Source organism: Myotis davidii, unplaced genomic scaffold, assembly GCF_000327345.1.
Source record: "Myotis davidii unplaced genomic scaffold, ASM32734v1 scaffold861, whole genome shotgun sequence".
NCBI lineage: Eukaryota > Metazoa > Chordata > Mammalia > Chiroptera > Vespertilionidae > Myotis > Myotis davidii.
This window is the reverse complement of record NW_006291401.1, coordinates 166,700-179,541: the sequence shown is the minus strand read 5'-3', so window position 1 is coordinate 179,541 and position 12,842 is coordinate 166,700. Positions and strand designations below refer to the sequence as shown.

The 12,842-nt window shown below is 39.6% G+C and overlaps 1 pseudogene; it reads right to left on the bottom strand.

Annotated features, from left to right (window-relative positions):
* Nucleotides 1–12,842, bottom strand: part of LOC102762459 — a 25,911-nt pseudogene that overhangs the window by 4,535 nt on the left and 8,534 nt on the right.

Sequence of the window (12,842 nt, the reverse complement as noted above, 5' to 3'; positions counted from 1 at the left end):
AGTCCGTTAGCTCTCTACCTGTGTATTGAGAACTTCCCAAGAGCAGGGCATCGCGCCAGGTCACGTGGGTTCCAAACCAGATAGGACCCCGCTCCCGCCTCCCAAGGAGCCCATGGCCTGTACGTGTTCTCCTGGGTCACGCTGCCAGCACAGTGGTGCCTGGGATCAGGGCTGTTCCGGGTGCTGGTGTGCCGCATGGAAGAGGACACCAGTAACCCCACAGTCACCTGGGCGGGCTTCCTTCTGTGGAGCTGGGAGGCCACCCTGCCCTATTGCCTGGGCTGCCAGATCTCCTGTGGCCAGACTCAGGGACCCCTGTGATTCCAGGGGAGAAGGAAGCTTTGGGGAGACTCGCCAACCCTCCCTCTGAACTGGGACAGTCTTCCTTCCTCCCTCTGCTCCTCATCCCAGGGGCTGGGAGGAATAATGCCATTGGCATGCAGTCCTGGGTTCCGCTGAGGATGCATGAGGCTGGGGACAGGGTGCTGGTGCCATCTTCCAGGGATGGCTGTGTTGGCCCTGCAGGCACTCAGCTTGGAGGTAATAAAAACATTTTTCTTGCCTTAGCTGGTTTGGCTTAGTGGATAATGTGTTGGCCTTCGGTCCCGGGTTAGAATTCAGTCAAGGGCACATGCCCAGGTTGTGAGCTCGATCCCCCAATAGGCAGCCAGTCAATGATTCTCTCTCATCATTGATGTTTCTATTCTTTCCCTCTCCCTTCCTCTCTGAAATCAATAAAAATATATTTTTTAAAATTCTTCTTTTCTCTTATCTTTTTGTTATCAGTAAACAAAGCAGATCCACCGCCAGGGTGACACTGAGAGGGAGGAGAAGGGTACTGACAAGGTGCCTGAATCAAGGGAAGTCTGTTGGGACTTCTGGGGATGTTTCCTCAACTTGTAAAAGGAATTATTGAATCATGCCCCTTTTTGCCTTTGAACATTTCTCGTGTTGCTGGTTTAGTGGTAATAAAGTCCTTTAGCTTTTTTTAATCTCAGAGAAACTCTCTCTTTTTTTATTCTAAATGTTAGCATTGCTGGGTAGAGTAATCTTGTTTGAAGGCCCTTGCCTTTCACTTTGAGTATTTCATGCCAATCTCTTCTGGCTTACAAAATTTGTTGAAGAATTAACTGATGGTCCTATGACAGCTCCCTTTTACATAACATTTTTTCTCTTGCTGCTTTTAACATTACTTGTCTTTAACCTTTATAATTTTAATTACGATGTGTCTTGGTGTGGGTTTCTTTAGATTCATCTTATTGGGAACTTTCTGCACTTCTTGGATTTGTATGTCTATTTCAATGGACAGGATAGGAAAGTTTTCAGTCATTATTTCTTACGTTATATTTTATTTATTCGTTTTTAATCCTCACTCAAGGATATGATTACTGATTTTTAGAGAGGGAGGGAGAGAGAGAGAGAAACATCAGTGTGAGAGAGAAACATCAATTGGTTGCCTCCCGTACATTCCCTAACTGGGGATCAAACCCACAGTTAGGTATGTGCACTGATCAGGAATCAAAGCCACAACTTTTGGTGTATGGGATGAGGCTCCCACCAACTGAGCAATAGTCATTATTTCCTCAAGTAGGTTTTCAATTATTTGTTCTCTTCTTCTTCTGGTCATCCTATGATGTGAATGTTGGTAAGTTTGATGTCCTAGAGGTCTCTCAAGCTCTCCTCCTTTAAAAAAAAAAATTTTTTTTTTGGCAGTTCCAATTGAGTGTTTTCTGTTACATTGTCTTCCAGATTCTGAATTGCTGATTCAGTTTTCTGCTTCATCTTATCTGCTGTTTATTCTCTGTGATGTATTCTTTATTTCAGTTATTGTATTTTCATTTTAAGTGGGTTTTGTATGTTATTTGTAATGTTTTCTCTTTGTTGATGTTCTCACTGAGTTTATCTATTAGTCTCCTAAGTTCCTTGAGCATTGTTAAAACCAGTGTTTTAAGCTCTGTTCCTCCTAGATTGCTTGTCTCCATGTCCTTTAGTTACTTGTCTGAAATTTTGTCTTGTTCTTTCATTTGGGGCATGTTTCTTTGTCTCCTCATTTTGGCTGATTCCCTGTGTTTGTTTCCATGTATCTACTACATCTTCTGATCTTGGCAAAATGGCCTTATGTAAAAGGTGTCCTGTGGACATGAATGGCATAGTCTCCTTTATAACCTAAGCCAGGTGCTCCAGGAGTGTCCCTTGTGTGGGTTATGTATGCTTATTTGCTGTAGTTGAACTTTGAATCTTCTTGGCATATTTGTGGGTGGGGTTAATCCCCAGGTTGACTGGCTGTGAAGGCTGGCCATGACTGTCGTGGACAAGCTGATCTGTGGAGGCTGACCTCACAGAGCAGAAGTTACTTTAGTGCAAACCGAGTAGGCTATTTGGATATGTCATTGGATGGTGCTCTGGTGTGGCTTAGAGCTGGCCACCAAGAGTGTGGGCTCTGTAGCCTCTTGGGAGGTGTTCTAGTGCAGGCCAAGACCACCATTGCTTGTGCTGGGCTTGGACCACCTGGTAGCTACACAATGACCTGCAGTTGGTTGCCACTTGTGCTGGGATGGGAGGTGCTTGGGAGAGGGTATGCTATGAACTGAGCCCTGCTGCCACTTGTGCCAAGTTGTGACTCTTTGTGGGGCACCACTGTGTACGCTGAGGCCAGCTACTTTTTGCTCAACGTGTGGCTACTTAATTGCAACTATATCCCAAACCATGCCTAGCCACCCCTTCTGCCACACTTGGGACTGCCTCAGGGAGTTGCAGTGCAAGTTGAAATCAGTCTCCATTTCTGCTTGGGCCTGGGGCAGCTTGGCAATAGGGACGGGCACACTGAGGCCTACCGCTGCCTGTTTGGAGTTTGTGGAAATTTGAGAGATTTTTAGGAAAGTCCACACCACAAGCTGAGGTACACCCCTTGTGTGGAGCAGCTATTGGGGAATGGAACCAGGCTTGGGCTAGTGTGTGAGTTGGGTGGTACAGGGCTTTAGGGGATCACTGGGGGGTGGTGAACAGTGTTACCCAGGTTACTGGAGAGCTCAGATTTGGTGCCTGCCCAGAACTGGCTGGCTGTTTGGGAGGCGAATTCAACAAAAAAAAAACAATGGCATCTGCCAGCACTTCTGTCCCCAGAGAGTGTTTCCCTGAACCCTGCCTCCCTGTCCGCCTCCAGAAGCGTCAATTTAGTCCCTCCCCATTTGTGCCTGGCACTTTTGACCTGATGTTCCCACAGATCCTGAGCCACTGAGTTTTTGAGCAAGCGCATCTGTTTATGATGCCTAGGTCTCCCGCAGCCCTCTGTCTAAATGGGACGTTATAATCCCCCCGCCCATTTTTCACAGCAGATGTTATGGGGACTCCTCTTCCTGGTACTGGTGCCCCAAACCGAAGCACCTGGTGTGGAGCTGAGACTCCTCAATCCTTAGGGCAGACCTCTGGGGCTAAAATATCCCTCTCAATTGTCAGTTGCCCCCCTGTGGGTGTGGGACCTGCCAGTTCAGTGTCTCTGCCCCTTCCACTAGTCTTTTTTTTTTTAAAATATATTTTATTGATTTTTTACAGAGAGGAAGGGAGAGAGATAGAGAGTTAGAAACATCGATGAGAGAGAAACATCGATCAGCTGCCTCCTGCACATCTCCTACTGGGGATGTGCACGCAACCCAGGTACATGCCCTTGACCGGAATCGAACCAGGGACCCTTCAGTCCGCAAGCCGACGCTCTATCCACCGAGCCAAACCGGTTTCGGCCCTTCCACTAGTCTTGACATGACTTCTTCTTTCAATCATTTATGTACTATTTTGTGGGTGTTTTTTTGTTTTTGTTTTGTAAGAGAACATTTATTCGGTAAATTATAAAGGTAGAAAAGTAATTCCGAGAAGCAAACAAGTTATGGAGGTAAAGGAAGGGCCCTTGGAGTTTGGGAGAGAGGAAACTAATGGTAATGTGTGTGTGTGGGGGGGAGGGGGCAAGGGTGAGCTCCCTGGAGGGAGAGCACCCTATTTTGTTTTTTAAAGATTAAAAAAAAAATTTTAAATAGAGAGGAAGGGAGAGGGAGAGAAACATCAATGTGAGTGCAAAACATCCATAGGATGCCCCTGCACACGCTTTACCTGGGTTTGAGGCCACAACCCAGCTATGCCCTGACCGGGAATGGAACCAGCAACCTTCCGGTACACGGGATGACACCCAACCAACTGAGCCACAATGGTCAGGGATATATATGTACTCTCTTGAGGGTGGTGAAATCCTCTATAGGATTTCTCCTCAGCTAGTTTTCAGATGGTTCTCAAGAATGGTTGTGCTATAATTTAATTGTAATTTTCATAGCAGGAGATGAGCACAGAGTTTACCTATTCTACAATCTTGACTGGAAGTCAGGTTTTAGCTTTTAAGATAAGTAAGCAGATCTCTTTCACAGAAAGACATGTGTGTTTCAGTAGGCTACCTCTGCACTGTGCCGTGGGGGGACCCTTTTATATCTCAGTTCGCTATAGCCCTGTGAGTCTCATGGACATAAGCCCCATTGCTTTCAAAGCCAGATGTTTGGGGGGGCCCATCTCTCAGGTGTTGGACTTAAATGATGGGGTACCAGATGTGAAGTTCAAACACTTCACTCCTCAGGGAGAAGTTCCGAGATGTGGGTTCCCGCCTGATTGTGGGTCACCGTGCCATGGGTGAGATGTATGGAGAGATTGTGTTTCAGGTTCTCCTACCCATTTTGAGTGGGTTTTTCTCCACCTAGTGTGTAGAAGTTGGTCAGCTAGCTTTTGGATGGCTTTCAGAAGGAATTGTTCTGTGTAGCTGTAGATTTGATGTGTTGGAGAAGAGGTTAGTTTAGGATCCTCCTATGTCACCATCTTGAATGGGATGTCCAGCTTACAAGACCCAATAGGAAAAAAAAAAAGTAGATAATTTTTTTAAAAAGACCCAATAGCTAGAAAGAATTTTATTATATTTCTTAAGGAGCCTTTAAGTATTTTGGTACAGTGATATTTTAAACAATGGAGGATAGTAAGGAGCAGAAAGTAATTTCCGTTTGCTTTCTTGAGAACTTTTTCCTAATTTGACACAAGGAAGGCCCAAACCAGTAGAACATGTTTCTGTTGCTTTCAGCCAAACTGGTGACAATGGACTGGACACAGGATCTCACATACTTCAGAGAATGATAATTTTGCAAGTCACTTTTAAAATTTGAAATTAAGGAGGGAATGTAAGAAAGATTACATGAAAGTGAGAAAAAGCAAGGTAGAGATGGAATACAGGATAGTTACTCTCTTGAAGGTGGTTAATTCAAAGATGTGTTAACCTTGATGCCCTAAAACATGGGCAGAGATTCCTTAAGACAAAGATAAAAGTTTTACAAAAAAAAAAGTTGTGTGTGTGGGTATGACTACTCACCGTGACCTGCCCAGTGAGAAAATTATGACCAGATGACTCTATGAGGTTACATTCCATAGAATCCACTTTTGTCTACACTACACAAATCTTTGGACTTGTAAAAATATCCAGCTGATAGTATTTCCTATGCACACTGTTGTGTATCTGTAATTTAAAATATACTAGTGATTGCCCTAACCAGTTTGGCTCAGTGGATAGAGCGTCGGCCTGCGGACTGAACGGTCCCAGGTTTGATTCCGGTCAAGGGCATGTACCTTGGTTGTGGGCACATCCCCAGTGGCGGGTGTGCAGGAGGCAGCTGATCGATGTTTCTCTCTCATCGATGTTTCTAACTCTCTATCCCTCTCCCTATGTTGCTGTAAAAAAATCAATAAAATATTTAAAATATACTAGTAATTGAAATATAAACATGCATATGAAGTTTTCCATAAATTTAAGATTTAAGATGCAAATGAAAGCATTCTGGGTATTTTGAAAAGATAGCCAATAGCCGAGACCGGTTTGGCTCAGTGGATAGAGCGTCGGCCTGCGGACTGAAAGGTCCCAGGTTCGATTCCGGTGAAGGGCGTGTGCCTGGGTGCGGGCACATTCCCAGTGGGAGATGTGCAGGAGGCAGCTGATCGATGTCTCTCTCTCATCGATGTTTCTGTCTCTCTATCTCTCTCCCTTCCTCTCTGTAAAAAATTAATAAAAAATATATTTTAAAAAAAAAGGAAAAAAAAAGATAGCCAATAATAGAAAAAAAATGTTTGAACTCTTTATGAGTGAAAAACTTACTTTTTTACATAGCCCAACCCAGATGATTAATATAAAAAGAAATCATTGTAAAAGCTGACATAAGGTGGAGCCAGAGCAGCTGTTCTAGAGAAATGTCCTTGCATGTCTTGCTCCTTGAACCTTTGGAATGTTTGAACTGGGCAAAACAACTTTTGTCTAAGCCAAAGCAACAGTGTCTTATAAACAAATGTGTGTGAAGCCAGCAGGGTTGCAGATCCTGACCACAAGGACTGACCACTATGGACTCTCTATTTGCAGATAGACTCAGTAACCAACCCTGCATAGGTAAAGAGTACCTCCGCCTTCCAGGGCCAATAGGAATTCTTTCTTCTAATATTCTCATAAAACCCCTTCATTTTCACCCAATAATTGGGATACTTTATGGGTTTCTGCCTGAACTTGTACTGTGTGAATGGCAATTCTTTGATCCCAAATAAAAATTGTTGGCTTTCATCTTGGTTTTTAAATTTTAAGTAAACATCATAAAACCATAAATACCAAAATGTTTAAAAGTATATTTGCTTTCAAAGGTGTTTCAAAGCTACGAAGAATTACTAAAAATCAGAAATTTCAAAGCATAATCTTGGTTTATGCTCCAGGATTTACTTTAAGTTTTTCATTAAATTGTTAATTATTTAATTAAAATTTAAGTTTGATCAAAGTTTAAAATCCCTATTCTCCTTAGAAGATATGTATTTGTACACTTTTTTTCCCTATTGTAAGCCTAGCCTTTTCTTGTTTTTTTAATCATCACCTAAGGATATGTTTTTATTGATTGTGAAAAAGAGGGAGAGCGAGAGGGGAGGGAGGGGGCAAGAGAGAAAGAGAGAGAGAGAGAGAGAGAGAGAGAGAGAGAGAGAGAGAGAGAGAGAGATATCTGTTGGTTGCCTTCCATATGTGCCCAGACTGGGGATCGAACCAGCAACACAGGCACTTGCCTTAACTGAGAATCAAATCTACATATGGGCCTACACTCTACCAATAGTGTCACCTGGTCAAGTGCTACTCCATTTTTATAAAAAATGGCAAATAAAGTTAATGAGGTACCTTGTAAATATTACCCTTCTCTGTCCCTTTAACTTTAATCCATCAGTTTACTACAGCCTAGAAAAATTAAGAGAACATAAGAGGGAAATCAAATCGTGTTGCTTCTAATTTCCCAGTTTAAATTGTATAAATAAAAATTCTAAATGAAATCAAATTGGCCATTGGAGTACGACATCTACATAGCTTCTTACAAAATTCCTCTTCTGCAGACAAATGGAAGCTTTCATCCTAAAAATTCCAGTGGACATACTTTAAAGTCTCCACAATGAACTATTTGAAATTTAATCCTGGCCACTAGCTCACTTTAGGAAATAGGGTATACCTAGAATTGGGAAGGCCCGATCATGGTCCATGATTTCCTGCAGAACTTAAACCTCAAACCTCACAAAAAAAACCTTTCTTACAGTCATAACAACTAAATTATTATGCACAGATTATTCCTGTTGCAATGATGCGAAAGGCAGCTGAAACTGATTTTAATAAAGAACTTTATTTCAGATGGCGCACTAATGTAGCACATTTTGAAAATAGATGGTAAGCAATACAAACAAAAGCAACACAAAAGTATGTCAAGAGTGAGAAGGACCAATACATGAGAATAAATGTTTAATTTACCCTTACTTCGCTCTGTGAAGAAACTTGTACACGGAGATGAAAGTTACTGCAATGCCAACAACTGTAAGGAACCAGAAAATAAATGACATGTAACTCTGAAAAAAATAATTTCCAAGATTCAAGCTCTAGAAGAAGAAATTACTGTCAGTTACATTTCAGTGCTCAAAAGTGTTATTTTTTAAGCACATATACATTTATATTCCATCTGGATTTTTCACTATCTAAGTGCAATTCCCTGAAATCACTTAACTGGTCCACAGTAAGTCAGAGAAGTGTCCTGTTTAGTTTAGAAAATTACCCATAGTTGAGATGAAAAGTCATATGACTAATCATCTTGGAAAAAAAGTATTATTTCAGGTTTGTTACTAAGTGGACATATAGAAAACTGTATAAATGAATATACAATCACCAACAACAGGTGTATATCATACGAAAGGTCCATTTTTTCTTCACTGGTTTAATTTCAAGCTATAAAACCTAGAAAAACTGAAAAATCATCAGAAAAGAATGTACTCTATGTAATAGAAAAGAATGTAATATTTTGATTTCAATGGTGAGATACTTACATATAGTAAGACTAAATAGAGCAATGGTTCCTGGTGCTGAGAAAAAAGAAAAGTAGTTTTAAAGATATTGAGCAAGTATGGGCCCCAGATAGCAGTTTTTTGTTTGTTTGTTTACTTTTGATCTGATCATCTAAAAACTACAGAAAAAAGGAATCGTTCTAGTATTAACATGACTGCTAGTATATCCAAATCGCTTTGCTCCAAAAACACTTCAAATAGATTCCGGCTATAGGATGTGCCTTGTGAAACTCTTAATAGGAACCTTACTTGTCATTGTTTTGTACTATCGTTACCACACCAGGTTATCTAGTAAAGGTTAATAGGACAACTAAAATTCTCAAGATTAGAGAAAATTACTTGCATGTGTCTATACATACTATCACATTTGTTATGGTATCTGCAATACTAAAGTAACTATAAATGTCAATTATTCCTAATAATTGGTGACATCTTGTTTTTTCTCTGTCTACAAATAATTGGAACATAATATATTCATGTAGAACTCTAAGGTCTCATAATAAAGAATTATTAAGAATTAAACTAATGCCCTAGCAGGTTTGGCTCAGTGGATAGAACGTCGGCCAGTGGACTGAAGGGTCCTGGGTTTGATTCTTGTCAAGGGCCCGTACCTCGGTTGCAGGCTCCTCCCCGGCCCAGGCCCTGGTCAGGGCTCCCGCAGCAGGCAACCAATGGATTGTTTCACATTGATATTTCTCTCTATCTTTGCCTCTCTCTTCCACTCTCCAAAAAAATCAATGAAAAAATATCCTCGGGTGAGGATTTAAAAGAAGAAGAAGAAAGAAACTAATACCTAATTCCGCAATCTCTTCAGATGATGATACTTCACGAAAGTTGAAGAAAAGAACATGTGTTGGCAAAGAGGTAAAGAAATTAGGATCTTTGTGCATTGCTGGTGGGAATATAAGATGGTGCAACTTCTGTGGGAGACTAGAGCACCTATGAATTTAGAACACCTATGAGTTTAGTGTGTGATAAAACAGTTGGAGAGAAGACAATCCATTCCATAGACGGTGCAACTTAGCCACTGAATGGGGGTGGGTGAAGTGGAGAAGAAACCAATCTGATCCCATATTCCATAATGAATTTCAGATATATCAATGACTTAAATGCAAAACAATGAAATCAGAACCCATGGTTGAGGTGTTTATATAACTTGAAGACTTAATTAAAGCTTTTAATAAGGAAGACACACTACTCAGAGCCATTAGGGAATAGTTCAATACATTCAACTCTTCTGCACATATAACTGTCCATTCTAAAAGAATAGCTAAATAAAATGTGGCATATATTAAAGTTGTCACTAAAAAGGATGGGAATAAATCTAAATACAACCCCAATCTAAGATAGTAAGTGTAAAATGTGAGAGTTTTAGAAAAATATGAACAACATGAGTCTATTTCTGGTTAAGAAAAATGGAAAAAAAAGGCAAAATATGTATAACCAGTCATATAAGGACACATCATGTCCTTATATGAAATGTTTAAAAAGAGACTGCAATTATGAACCATGATTAACTCAGACAATGGACTAGAGAAAGAGATGAACTAATTTTTTACTCGGTATCCTTTTGTAATATTTGAAAATTACAAAAATACATTTGTATATTCCTCATAACAAAGTTATAAAATAAATCTATATCCAATAACATTGAAAAAGAAAATGAACTAGTAAAATTAGGCCATAACAATCTGGAAAAAAATGTTTACTATATATTAAAAGGTCTTTAATTAATAATGGGTTCTCACAATTAACAAAAATAATATTTGAGAAACCCAACAGAAAACTGAGCGAAGGATATGAGTAAATGAATGTGGATAAAAATGGTTTAGTCTCATTAATTATTAAATAAATGCAAATTAAAACAAGACATGACTTTTCACCCATCAGCCCACAAAGTTCTTAACAATATAAGGAGGATAAAGAGTTAATGAACAAACTCATAGATAGAGAGCAGGTGGACAGCTCTGGTTAGGGGTTGGGAGCCGGGGGAAGTACAAAGGGGAGAAGGTGGAGGGATTGAACAAAAACAAAAAAAAAGAGAAAGAGAGAAAACTCATGGACATGGGCAAGACTGTGGTGATGGAGTGGGGAAGGGGAGCGGGTGGAGGTGGAGGTGGAAGAGGGCAGAGAGGAAATAAATGGTGATGGGAGGGAAAAAATTAAAATAAAAATGTTACTGAACCTAGATAGCTTGTAACTGGTGGCTTGGTTGGACGAGTAGACTTGGAACCTGGAAAAGTAAATTTTATTCCATTCATCAGTCTTGTTAATAAAATTATGGATTTAATTTGATTTTTGATTTGTTAAAAAAGATTAGCTATTCCTCAAAATTAAAAATATGCGTACTTTCCAAACTTTGCATAGTGCTAAGTAGTTTAAGTGGAACCAATTTAAGCTGTATTATCACCCAGTTGGGAAGACATTAAATCATTTTACATGTAAGTAAATACTTTTGAAGTTTAAGTAACTTGCCCAAGTGTACATGCCTACGTATATCTATGGACTATGGCAAGTAATTTTAGAATCAGTAAGAATAACCACTAAAATGGCTATACGTATGTTCTTCCCCCTTTTATTACTAAAAGTTAGAAATTAGTGTAAACAACATGAATTTAAAGGATTTTTGTAAAATATAAGGAAGATGTTACTAAATATGAATGACTCAAAATAAGAGGCTTTGACATTGAAAAACATAACAGTGTAGGATCAATCACTTGGAAATTATCCCTTTCTTTTCATTTGTGTGAATTATGACTTTCATTCTGATTTAGGTAAAAATTCCCATGATTCATTCCATTTATTCTGGAAAAAGTGGTTGCTAACCATAACATAACAGTACTGAACAAGAGGAACTTACAGACCTATGTGATGTGCAGAATGTGCTAAGAACTCTATGAACACATAGAAAATCACAACAGCAAAATTCTGTATGAACTTTAAGTCATACATCCATCGTGAATATGAAAAGATAATTAATTACTAAAATTGCTTCTTTTCCGTTATTCTTTATCATTGATATTTAATGTCAAAGAAAGAAAACCTTAAAAAACAAGAAGGAAAATGGTATAATATGTACCTCTAATACACCTTGGTATCGCAGGCTCCCAAGTACTGTTCCCACCGCAGAACACTGGGTTGCTGCCATTAAGGTAGAAACCCTTCCGGCATCTAAATGCAACCTCATCATGGTAGGAAAAATTTGTTTTCATTTCTGTTACTGGTTTTCCATGTTTGAGTACTGGCGGTTTACATTGGACCACTAAAAAGTAAAGAAATTTCAGCATTAATAGAAAGTTGTTTTACCATAGCACCAGGAAAAAATAGTGCCAAGCAGCAATTTCCAGTGGGAAGAGACAAGGAGTGAAAGGCAAGATATAAATATTTTTAAAAGACTTTTTTGTCCATTTTCATTCCAGGTAAACAGATTTAGAGAAATCTGATAACTGTTTTTCCACCTGAAACAGTCAATATAGTTTATTGGTTTCTTACATTTTTTTAATCCTCACCTGAAGATATTTCTCCATTGATTTTTAGAGACAGTGGAAGAGAGAGGGAAATACAGAAACAAATATCCATGTAAGAGAAACACATAGACTTGTTGCCTCCTGCACGAACCCGAACCAGGGCCCGGGCTGGGGAACAGCCTGCAACCGAGGTACATGCCCTTGACCAGAATCAAACCTAGAACCCTTCAGTCCGCAGGCCGATGCTCTATCCACTGAGCCAAACCGGTTAGGCCCTAGGGCCATACATTTTTTTTCCTACTGCAAAATTTGAAAAAAGTCTACCAGATATAAATTCTGAGTACGTTCAAATGCAACATTTCATACTCTAGCTCTAGAGATTTTTTCAAATTTCATGTTGACACTGATTATTATACCTTGTCTTTTTAGAAAACTCTTGTGGGAAGGAAATAGTTGAGGTAAAATTTAAAAGCTTCAAAGAAACTAGCCATGCAACGATATGCAAAGAAAAAGTTCTTTTTAAAAAATATTAAATCTTTATTGTTCAGATTATTACAGTTATTCCTCTTTATTCCCCCCATAGCTCCCTTCCACCCGGTTCCCACCCCACCCTCTGCCCTTACCCCACCCCCACTGTCCTCATCCATAGGTGTACGATTTTTGTCCACTCTCTTCCCACACACCCCACACTCCTTTCTCCCCCAAGAATAGTCAATCCACACCCTTTCTATGCCTCTGATTCTATTATAATCACCAGTTCATTCTGTTCATCAGATTATTTATTCACTTGATTTTTAGATTCATTTGTTGATAGATGTGTATTTGTTGTTCATAATTTGTATCTTTACCTTTTTCTTCTTCCTCCTCTTCTTAAAGGATACCTTTCAGCATTTCATATAATACTGGTTTGGTGATGATGAACTCCTTTAGCTTTTCCTTATCTGTGAAGTTCTTTATTTGACT